The following is a 13,229-nucleotide window of genomic DNA, read 5'->3' on the forward strand; positions in this document are numbered from 1 at the left end:
ATGTGATATTTATAAAATGTCTTGATTATTATGTTGGCAGGTTTCTATTACTTCCTTCAAATAAATAAAAGTATTATATCTCTGCAGGACGTATGAATGCTTGCTTACCCATAACACATACTGTAGCAACACAAGGTGCAAAATAATTGCAGCACAATGTACAATACAACTTAGGGTGCATCAAAGCATGTAACATTAAAACAAAACACTATTGGAGCTAGACCCTGGCAATCACTCAATAAAAGGAGTTAGTTCTGCAACATAAGAAACAGAATAAACTGTGTATATTATTACACTGCAGAACTTGGAATTTCAGCTGCAAAATATAAGATAGGAGTAATGAGTAGAAATGGTATTTCTATTCCACTGAAAATGAACTGTTCCAAAATGAAATTAAGTTCACAATTTGGAAATGCTAGACATGGTTAAAGTAATATTTCTAGGATCCAAATTAGGATGCATAAGTTCAAGCAGTTTTCCCTGTAGTGTGGGTTTAGACATAAATCAGACTGTGGTCATTATTTCCAGTCCAATAAGGTGGATCACATCATGCCAGAATAATAAACTGTCTAATGAAAAAGGATGCAGAGTCAGACAACGATCCATATTTAGCACTGACAAACTAGAGGATGATACCAGTGAAGCATGGATTAACACCTGAGGCATTTTATTTAACAGAAAATTGAAAATTAGAATGTTTGTATTGTTAAAAACTGATGGTAGAGCAACTGAAAACAGAAATACAAAGAAGCAGATGTAGCAAAAGGAACAAGAAAGCCCCTGTGTTTTAGACAGAACTAAAATACTAATTTATTATGTCATTTCAGCTGAGTTATACTACAGAAGAGTAAAGCAAACTGTCTCATATTTCCTGAAGGAAAACAAAGAAGGAAACTCAGAGAGCAGTTTTCCCTAAAAAGATTTCCGGGAGGCAGTAATCGCAGTAGGGCATGAGGCACAGCTGAGCTCCTCTTCTAGTCTCAGTAACATTCAAAGGGAATTCTGAAACTATAAAGTATGAGAGAGTTTAAAAGCCAAGAGGCAGAATGTTTAAGGTTACTTATCAGACCTTGAAAAGAATTCACTTTTATTTTTAAACATGGGTAACAAAAGATGACAAACTGCTTTTAAGAGGCAACACAATCCTATGGGTAATAGGAACTGGAATACTGAGCAAAGCTCTCTATAAAGCAGCTTATCAAAGAAATTACTGGACGTTTGCACAACTTAGAAGTCTTTTGTAGTCCTTGTTGGGTTTTTTTTCCCCCCCAAGATTAGAATGAATTTTTAGGGTGGCTTTGCAGATGTTGTGCAGAAAGTTCTCTTCCACTTATTTCTTTAGGACCGAACTGAATCCAAATCCATTGATCTCTTTTTTCTGGGGATCATCAGATGACTACTCCAGTCAGACATTTGTGTTTGCAATTATTTTATCTATGTACAATTTTCTTGCATCTCAGTAGCTTTATTTAAAGAGGTTCCTGCCAATATTCACCCATCAACCAGCACCACCACACCTGCCCTCTCTATAAGCCATTTCTGAGTTGGTACAAATATAATGACACTTGTAGTGACAGTTACATTCTCTGTTATTTAGCTGCTAACTTTCTCTTTTATAAGGCAATAAATCTCATTAAGTGCTCCTTGAGCAATCAATTGATTCATTAACTGGTAATAAATGTTTTTTAAATGCAAATTAAATACCAATCTAAAACACCTCTTTAAAATGCTACCAATATTTTTACATGTACCAATGTACATGATTTGTATTTCTGTGCTATATGTAAGCCTAGCTTTAAAATAAAAGTTTGTCACAGAAACACATTGAGGGGTTATTGTCCACAGGGTCTTCATTATTGGTCTCGGAGGTAAAAAAAATGCTAAAGCCCCGGCCCTCTTCCTAAGTGAATAAAACAAGAGGCTGCACTCCATACATTGAAAACTATAACCAAATCTTCGTGTTTTCTGCAAGTCATGTTGCATGGACTACTGCCTCCATTTATTAGAGTGCCAGTTTTGGGAGCTGCTACCGCCTGCCCTGGGGGCAGGATCCTTTTATTTAAAACCTGAATGCCTGAGTGTCAGCAGGAACCTACAAAGCGAGAATGCCTACCACCCAAGAGACCATGCCTCCCCTGCAAACGGGGCAGCAGGGTTCATGGCAGTGGGCTCCATATAGGTTTTTTGGTTTTTGTTCTCCCCACCCCAACCCCAACGAGCGCTATGCAGAGGACAGTTGTGCAGGAGATGTATCATCTTCTTCCCTAAGAAATGATCTTTACCCACAAGACTTTTTACAGAACAGCCTTAACTCATGTGAGAATCTGTCACATGAGAGATTCTGGCCAAAAAGATAAATGCAATAGGAAGAATGTATATAAATAAAGACTAAGTAGTGTATGTTCATATACTATCTGGATGTAACTTACAAGCATGAGAAACACTTGATGCATTTCTTGATATTGTCAAAATATTGGTCATCTAATACAGTTTGAAACAACCCCCCAAAAATAAATCCCATGAAAACAAACAAAAAAACCCAACCAGTCTCGGTATATCAAGTGAGAAAGAGTAAATGGAAGATAGATCCTAATTGCAGTCGCACAAGTTTAGATGTGTCAGTTGCCCCTTTCTCTGCAGCTCCCACGTATGGGGTATAAGATCAGGGTTCTGTTAAAATCAATTCCAGCACTGACACACTGTAAAGTCTAGAATAAGGTACTATCTTCATTTTTTGTGACACCGATTTTATTAACATTCTCGTTTTATTTTAGCTTTTGCCTAAAGCAGAGCTGAAACCTCTAGACCTTTCATAGGATTTCCCACCTTCTAAGAATGGCAATCTATGAAAAGACCAGACCTAAGGGACTTTTGTGCATTAATTTCTGCAATTCAATGTCCATGGAACTAACAGAAAACACAGCCAATGAACCACAAATGTAAGCACTGCAGCTCAACTATGTCCCACCACAAAGGATCCACACATTTCCTGGCCTGAGATAAGCGGTTATCAAAAGTTAATCAATTAGTGTAACCATTTTAAAAGCTTAGAAAGACTTGAATTAGAACTGTTGAAATGAATCATATAGGATTTATATGAATAATTTCTTCCCCACTAGCGATCTCATAAATTTTTTGACAATAATATTTTCATGCTACTTTGCTACTGCTTAGATTTTCAAATAGTACACACTGAGTAAATTATTTACATTTTTTCAGCAGCTAGTGAATAATTTTGTTTTGAATAACTGTTTGCATGAATTGGCCTGCTCTGTTTTGAATGAAGGTTCTCCACGGTCTGTGCCTGCAGATGACCTCTTCAGCCATTTCAGGGGGACTCGCTGGGAGAATGACACCACCTTTACATAACTAATACAGATAATTATCTGCATTGAAGGCCTGTGATTTCATAATTTTCTTTAAACAGATCACTGACTGGTTTGCTCTGACTGCAAAAACCCAACCAAACTGTTAATGCAGGAAAAAACCTCCCCAAAACACAAAAAAGGCATCTGATGTGTCACTCCCTGAATGAAGTGTTGGCTTCAGCAGCAGCACTGCTGAATCATTTCCTGACTTCAAAGGCAGACAAGGAATGGGTGGGTGGGAGACTTGAATTTTTCTTCTGTCACTTTCAAGTATGAAAATATAACATCTATAGAAGAACTCTATAGCCTGCTGCTTAATATGGGCATGTTGTGCCTATGAATATACAGGAAATAATTTATTCAGCACAAAAAGGAAAAAAATAGTCACAGGACTTCCTAATAAATTTGTTGTTACTTCCCAGCAGCTCAGAAGCAGGTGCAAAGCATGGCTACATAACACTGATCCAGATACAGGCTGGCAGACTCCCAGTTCATAAATTATTTGAATTAGTCTGGACAGTTTTAGAACATCTGGAGCATTTAGAATTTATCCTGGAAGTTACACTTTTAAACCCAGACCATGTTAGTATGTTTGTTAGGTATATCTAACATGCCTCAATGACAGTCAAGTACTACAGTACAGTATATAAAGGTGAACTCGAAAAAAAGAAAAAAAAAAAAACAAAACCAAAAAAGGACTACCCATTTAGAACAATACAAAGTGAATTTTATATTCACTGTTAGCACAACATAACTTCTTTATGTTATTCTAATGCTTATCAATAAATAAAGTTAGATATGTTAAAACAGCTTTAGAATATGGAGGCTGACAGTGTCCCCTGGATATCTGTCCTTTAAAATAAGCCTAATACGACTGGCAGCAGCAGATGGAAGAAGCAGCAGCTCTTTGAATTTGATGCTTTCATTTGTCTGTTTTTCCTTTCCAACTGCTCTGTATCTACCATGTGGCATCACACACAGACCTGTCTTTCCTCACACACGTTATAAAGAAAGAAACATCAACCCACAACTACCCAATCCTTCACTAACAGTGACTTCACACTACATTAAAAAAAATTTTTAAAAATTATAAACCTGAAGCAGTGTCTTCCCAATATCAATGGGAGTTCAGTGCTCCAGTGGCTCCTCTCCCTTTTTGGCCCCTTAGACTTTGAAAGGAAAGCATCACCCACAGTGACTGCAACTGACACAAGGACTTCAGCTGCTGTGGTTTTCCATGAGGGTGCACTGGCCACAGCTTGGGAATTTCAAGGGATATGTTAAAACAATACTGAATTCCTCATAGGAATACAGGAACATTAACAATTAAGATGAAATCCCAGAGGATCCTCTAGGCCTGCACAAGAAGAAAATCAGGATTGGAAGTTGCAAGGGAATAAGAGGAGGGTATAAATATTGGCAGATTTGAGAGTATCATTAATTTCACAAAGTTCGCAGTTTTTCTAAACTATCACTATTATCTCTACTGTTATTATTTCACTTGTTCTATCATTACTGCAGCATCAGACATAGGATAGATACCATGACCTTCAGAGACATTTCTAGCCCATTCCCACCTTTCTTTTTTTTTTTTACCGCCTCCAGAATCGAGATAATTCGTGGGATAGTGACTACATTCTGGTCTATTTTCACTACCTACTTTCTAGGCCCTTAAGTGTTAGGGTATAACAAAAATTGCAGATAAAAATCAGATAAATTATGGAAACACGACATTGTATTTATTACTCTAATTATGAAAACATGGAGTTGTATTTATTACTCTAATTATATTGTTTTCATTACTTAAGTGGCCATTAGAATTACACATCTTTTTTGTACTTACGGGAAAAAACTGCTGATATTAATCAAACAACAAGAGAATGATCTCATAAAATGGGTTAAATTATCCTTGACTTTGAATTAGCTTTGTTCCTCACCATGATCACACTGCTCTAGGTGTTTCTGTATGCAGATGTTTTTACATTTACATATAGCATGAGTGCATATTCTAATTGTTTTGCCATTGTCAGTTTAATACATACTATATTGTTCAGTATATTAGTTTCTTACATCATCTGTGTTTTCCTCCATTTCAATTATTTTGCTAACATCACATAATCAGTTTAGAGTCTGGAGATCAAAGACATTATATTCCATCCTGGACAAATTATCCAAAATAACCCAAGAAGACAAAGCAGACTCTAAGAGCTGCAAATGCTGTTTGTCAGGAAGCTTACACTTATCAGCACATTATTTTGTTTCGCTTTTCTGGAGTAAATTTCTCTGCAAAAGCTAATGAATGTTTTTGCCATTATTCATATAAAACAACCAACTTTATTTGCCAAGACAAATTAATGTTGATCTCTGCTGAAGGACTAAAGAGGGAGCTATTGACTAAGAATGGCATGAATATGTCAGCAAGTAAAAAGATATTCTCAGAAACCCTTTTTATCTGTTAACAGAGTCTATGATATTATTGATATGAAATGAAATACTTAATGATCCTGTGGTTCTATTAGATCTAGACTGGCATTCACTGAGTCGGGTGCTTTACCTTATTTGTAAAGATTGGTGGTAAAGCCATATTCAAACAGGTCAAAATATAATTTTATTTTATGATTTGTTTAAGCTATTCAGTCCTGTTCAGCACAGATAATAGTGAATGTAATTTGTGTAAATGCTTAAGTAAAATAAAAGTGCTTCCTAAACTTTAAGGCATATTTAAGACACATATACTCTGAGAAGACAATACTCCTCTTAGCATTTACTAAGCAACAATAAATCCTAAAACAGTTGTTTGTTGCACTTCAGACTTGTACAGATTTTGATATGCAGTGTGGGAAGACCTGGTTGCTGCTGTTTTAGTGATTCATCAGTATCTGTAGCATCTGTGAAGTGTTTTCATTATGGTTCATCATCAGGCGAGGGTTATTTGAGAGATAATTTTACGTGCTGCAGAGTGGTGAGATGCGGTGACAGTAAACAGCAAGCAGCTATGGAACTGCTGGTATCACTGCACAGGATCATACCTGGGATCATTTTTCCTCTTCTTGTCCTAAATTTCATATTCTAGGAAAAACTGTAGCTCATTTCGTTTGCCAGTTTAATAGCTGATCTTCCTACAATAGCTGTTGTATCTTATCATTGACATCCACAAAACTTACCAGATATTTTCTCTGCTAGGATTTTTTTTACATGTTCATAAGGAATCTTTCAAGTAAGTTGTGGGTTTTGTTCCTTCCCCTGTATCAGAAATATGTTGTAAAAGATGTAAAGATTGTGCATGTATTATGTAGAAGCACTAGGTATAGTTTGGATTAACATCTTCACAGTAGAAAGCAACTATCTTTGGACTTTTTGATTAAAGTGTAATAAATGATCACACATGTCATCCAATTCACTGGCCTTTGTTCTAATCTTTGCCCTTAATGTGGATTTCCTCCTGCTGAACACCTGAAATTAAGTATGTCCCTTTTCTCTGCTGTAGACATCCATTAGGGATTCAGGCTTGCTGCATGGGTGGTCCATTAGCAGCATATTCTCAGAAAGCAGGAAAGAGTGGAGACAGAGGGTGAGCTGACTAATATTAATTGTTTGTGGCAGCAAAGAACAAGGAGTGTGGGACTAGGCCAGGAGCATCCTTCACTGCAGCTGGGAATGGTATTGGAAAACACACCTGGGTAGTACCGCCCCGGGAGATAAAGCAAGAGCAGAGGAAGAAAGCTTGCCAATCCGTAAATAACTACTTCACGAAACAGTTGTGCTTTTAATAATTTGTTTTAAGCAACAGCAGCCTTTTAAAAGGAGAGTGCACAGGGAATGCAGGTGTTTTATGGGACTGTACCTTTGCAATAGTTAATGACAAAGCATGTCTTATTGTTTATAGAAATGTATGTGAAAACTGGAAAATCTTACAGAGGTTTCCTCCCCTACCAAAAGGGATTTCTCTATAGCTGGGTGGGGTTAGGAGTTTTAATAAAAATTTTGGAAGCCAATTAATTTTGTTTACAGTGATTCAGCTGAAGTTATTTTGTCCATATCATATTAAAATTGTAAGTGCCACATTTATCACAGGACTAGAAGAAAGATACCATAAAATTCACAGCTAGGTATATAAGCATTGATACAACGACCCTTTCCTGGAAGAACACTGTACTGTTGGTTTGACATGAAAGACTCCAAAAGTATTGTTTGACCGCCAGAGGGAGTTCATATTGTTCCACAAACACACTGACACTACTGAGAGTGATTAGGGAAAGCTAATTAAATTGAAAAACTAATTACAAAAATAAAGAATTAAAAAATAAATCAAAGAGTGAAGAGTTCCCCCCCTCGTATCAGGAAATTACACTTCAGAAGGAAAAAAAAAAAAGGAAAATCAGATAAAACAATTACACTTTCAGTTCTGAAGCTGTGATTATGAAGTTCCCTACCGATTTATGGAAGCATTTCTTTGTATATAAAACATGTATTTATCTGAATTTTTTTGCAAGTTTACGTTGTGGTCCGATCCTATCTGCTGCTTATCATTCGAGGCCTTATCTTTAGCTGTATATGCTGGTATAAACATACTGGTTTCAACAGAACTTACATTTTCCTCTTCTAAGCTCTGGATTTATCCTTGGGGGTTGGTCCCTGACAGCCTTTAATGTACTTTATTTATGTAGGAGTCCCAGTGGATTCAAAGGCATACTCTTTGAACAGAGAGTTCATGTATTTCACATGACTGAAGACCAAACATTGTAGGGTGGAAGCAGGGGACAAGAAAAAGCAGATAGCTGTGCGGGGAGCATTGGGTAGGAGTTAATTCCTACTTCTCTTAGAACAATAGCAAAACCAATTTTCTTTCAGTGGGTGCAGGAGTGGTGTGTTACCATATCTTTAAAAGAGAGGACACAGAAGAATATAGGAACAGAGTTCTGTTAGAAAATTATGCCTTAAAGAGTAAGTAACCCAGATGATCCAAACTAAAAACCAATTAAAATCTTTATACCACAGTACACTATCATGTATTATGTATATGCCGTATAGTTAACTGAAAAGCTATTTCAGAAATGGTTTTAAAAGTTTAAGAAATATCACCAGTATGAACAACTCAATACACACAGCTTTATGGGTGTATTAATAAAAGATAATTCCTTTATACACAGAAAGATCAAGCCTTCTGAAAATTTATATTAAAGAAACTAGAATTAAGATATGGGAATTTCCTGGAGTATCTCACGGGGAGAAGTTTTCTGATTTAATATCTCCTCTTTTTTTTTTTTTTTTTAAGTTTCATGTCTGTTTTTGAGCTCCCTCTCCAAGTGTTAGTGATCTTTAGAATACCAAATAAATATTAACTAACTCCTAACTAACTCCTAAACCACCAATAAGAAAATCATTTCATCTTCTAACACTTTTTGTAGCTTGTAATTCAGTGTTAGAGTGGAAAACAATTATGGAAAACAAAAAAACCCCACTCATTTGTAATACTGAGAAGATAGATGCATTTCTACAGTCACAAAAGGTAGAACAGAAGGAGTACCATGATTCAAGATGGAGTTTAAGATCATATTTGCAATTTCTCCATTCCCCAAAAAAAAAATCCTAAGCAAAGAGAATTAACAATATTTTTTCTTTGATTAGGTAGACTCATGACACCTTTTTCAGTATAGGTCCACATGACAGTTTCTTTTAAATCCAATGATTATATTTTGCAAAGATTATCTATTTCCATAATCACTTTCATTTAGAATCAAACAAAAATTGTGATAAATTTATGTAAGTTCATTTATTCTGTTTCACCTGTTTCCTGGCATGCATCTGTGGGAATGTTTTCCTTTATCATTACAGTTTTAGGTCTGGGAGTTTCCTGTTTGGTTTCAGATTGCAATCATTTTACAGACAATCTCTGATATCTGGTCAGCTCTCAGCTCTGCAAATATTGACACAGACTATATTTTCTAAATAGAAATGGTGGTGGAGATCATGAAATCCTTATGAAGCCATGAATCCATTTTCAAGCCTTCACAAGAAAATGTTTCTATGTCCCGCGTTTAACCTACTCTACCGTATAGGCAAAATTTTTTTTAAAAAAAACGATAGTACAATTCCTATCCTTGCTCTTGTCCCTACAGCACTGCTAGCAGAGTCAACGTGGTACAGAACAACCCATGGTCTCAGTAACTGCCTCTTACGGACCCATGACCCAGAGGGTTATGTGTTTTAGTTCTCCCTTCTAGCCACATAAGTTAGGAAATGTTAGACCTGGAATATAACTCACAATCACAACACTGTCAGTGCTCAGAGCTAGGGGGCTGTATAATTTCAAATCTTCTATTTGGCAGTGAAAGAAGAAAATACTGTAAGTCTCGAAAAATAATATATTAGAGCTGGCTGAAGCTTTCCAGAGATTTGAAATGATAGTAGAGATGGCTGAGAGTAGTCAGTGGGTGAACTGTCAGTACTTTGAATGCCACTCCAAACTCAGAGAAGACATCCATAACACATCAGAATATTACTTATCTCTAGATACATACATATTCTGTAATGTTCTTACATGCCTGGATTAAACATTGGTGTGCACTTGTCAGTTTATGGAAAACATAGGTTCCCTTAGTTGCAAAGTCTATGTTCTTAATAGAAATCTTTAAGAACGGGATTTGGTAAGGAATTTCTAACAAATTATTAGTTTCAGCCCTAGATGGCTTGTGGCTTTCTAATAGTAGCCTTTCTTTCAAATCTTAGTCAAAATACGTTTTGCTAAACTATCAAAATACATTAAGAAAGAATATGCATAGGAATAGGTCATGCCTTATTGTTTGAAACATGAATCATAATTGTGACAATGAGATGGTAACATACTGCTGCTGTATTTCATGACAGAGATGCCAACCACATGGAAAAAAAAATAAAATCAATGCGAGCAATGACTCATTTCTGAATTGCCAGTTTGATTCAGAAACCACTGATTAGTTCTTCTACAACAAGGTATTATGAACTATTAGTAAGACAGTGTTTCTGACAGGTTTACCAGGCTTCAAGAAAGCTTATATGACATGGTATTACTGCTCTGTAAAAAGCTCACCATTTTTTCATTTTCCCCTAGTATTCCAAGAATATTTGAATTATGCCTCCTCCTGCACTCATTATGCCTCTTTCCATTGCTGACATATTTTGAAGACATTAAAGCCAACTCTAAGGAGCAGAAGGGAAGCTAGCTTTACACTGCTACAAAACCTGGCATTTGTCTGAGACTGAGCTCAGAGGGTCAGCCTAAAGCCTCAAGTATTGTTCATCCCTCCAGGGTACTAACACACAGGTGTATGTGCAGAAGAGATTTTGGTGAATGAATAAATAGCAGCTTTAATCATACAGTCACATGGGAAGCGTGTCAAGGTACTGCTTTTTATGATGTTTTAATGAGATGAAATTTAAAGTGAAACAGTGCGTAGATGTGAAAATATTTGTGCCAGGAGCATTTCAGTAAACTGTAGCTAATTACAGATTACAATAGATAGATATATGTGAATGAGCTGCTAAGCTAAACATTGCCTTGGAGGTTTTTCCTGTTTCCATTGAAAGCTTGATCGCTCCTCTGATACAGAATAACCTGCAGAGTAGAAACACAAATCAGGAAGACGTGGAGAACATGCATCCTGCACAGACCACGCTTTGGTTGGTTGGCTGGCATTCACTGGACCTTCCCACATGGCAATAAATGCCACAGAAAGATTTCTTGATCATCCTGTGACTGCACAGCACACTAATAAACATAGGCAAGAAAACTGCCCTCCTGTAACTGCACTTTGCTATCAACATTGGTGCTAGCATTTGCGTACCCTAGAAAGAAACAACCCTCTCAGCTTCAGGACAAATTTTTCCTCAACTACAATGATAAAAAGATCTAACATAAATATTTAAGTTATAAAATATCAAAATAATTTTTGTTTTATGAAATATTAATAATATATCATTTAAGCAGTTAATATACGTAGGAATTAATTTAGTGAACTTTCTACATGATAAAACTGCCTTAAGATTTGATCACGGCCAGGAAGAGGAATATAAGTCTCTTGCACAATGAAGGGCATACAGTACAATCTCGGCTTTGTATCCACTGACAGGATATTCTGTCTTAAAAGAGCTCCTCTCATAGGGGCGATGGCCTGTTGCTGGATCTGGGGGAACCCAGACAATACCTGGAGCAAGCTGGTTTATGATGTTGCATGTGCTGGAAGACATGGTTCTCTCTTCAGCACCACAAGGAGAAGTGCACAGTGAGTACGACACAAGCTTTTATAAGTCTGCTGACTGCTGAAAGATGTCACACGAGTGACTGCGCTACACAAATGAGAGCCCATGTATTCCTCTGGGCTCTACATTAACATCGGCTAGAATATAGTTCCACACTTCTGTTTTCTGCATAGCATGGCCCCAAAAGCCTGCATGTAAACACAAACCCTCTGTACAGTTACCTGTATTCTGTCATGGGAGTGCTTTATGAAATTTTAATTCACTGAGATGAAAACTGGCAAAAATAACTGATGAATTGCTTGTTTCCCAAATACAAAGATTACTAAAATGTCTTATCGTGCAATACGAATGGAGACATCTGGTCATCAGATGTTCGTATTTAAATTTTTGCTGATAAATATGTGTTGCCGTGAGTGGTTGTTACCAGCTGTTATTTTTTTAGCATTGTTGGACAAGTTTTCTGCAAACAGGTGATAGAGTATCATTTCAAGACTAAAAACGGCAATTTCTTTTTTTCCAGATAAATACTATTTTAGCAAAAATGCATTTCCAGCTAAATAAAATTGCATATTTATGGATTTAGTTTTCTAGGTATAGTTTCACCCAAGAAATGGGGAAAAAAAAGAGATAAATTATTTTTTAATTTTGGATATAGTGAATCATGTCAGCTTATTTTTGAAGTGTTATTAAAGTTGAAGATTTTGTGTGTTAAACCAAAAATAAACACATAGGACTACATTTTTGTTTAACCTAGTATGAAATTTTCTTGTTCAAATCTCTGATATTCTTCAGAGAAGGAACAGAGCTGATATGCATTTTGGAGAGAGAAGGGAGACCAAAATTGCTCAATGAACCATTTAGGGCAGGGTAGTATTCAAGCACCCTTTGGATATGGAACATCACATCAATAAATAGACTATGCCTGCTCCCCACAGAAGGAACCATTTGGCTAAAAACACAGCCACACAGCCATCAAGATCCTTAATTACTATTTCCAGAAGTTTATTATGGTTGACTAGACTTGGCAAAAAGTTTTCAATCAAACACAGAAGGACTGTGAAGAAAATCATCTAGGGAGAGCCCTATACGCCAAGTTCCAACCCAGAGCAGATTTTTATAGCTAAGTAGATCTAACTTACAAATAAATCTATTAAAGACAGAATTTATATTGGAAACAGTGACAAGCTCATCAACTATAACTGAGCTAGTGGTCACAGCTGTCATAAGGTGATGACGTTAATTTAGAAAGAGGATATTGCCTCAAATCTAAAGTGTGATGAATGGTGTCTCTGTAATGCAGCATCTCCTTATGATGCCAGTGCTGGGCATATATACAGCTGCTGGTAAATGCATTTATAGTGTTTTTTCTTGCTATAAGAGACAATTTCAACTAATCAAAGGTAATAAAATAATGATAGTGCTATTCCACTATACAGCATGACAGCTGCAGTTAATGCTCACATATTAAATACTGTATCCAAGTGCTTCAAATCCCAACTACTTTAATATCCATTAAGCAGAACCCTGGCGTTCAGACCCTGCTCCCTCTTCTTCTCCACACTCCTTTATCACAGAATACAGGACAGCCTATTTCATCTGTCCTTCTCCATCCATATCCACCCT

The sequence above is a fragment of the Calonectris borealis genome, chromosome 10 (genome assembly GCF_964195595.1).
Source record: "Calonectris borealis chromosome 10, bCalBor7.hap1.2, whole genome shotgun sequence".
NCBI classification, from domain to species: Eukaryota; Metazoa; Chordata; class Aves; order Procellariiformes; family Procellariidae; genus Calonectris; species Calonectris borealis.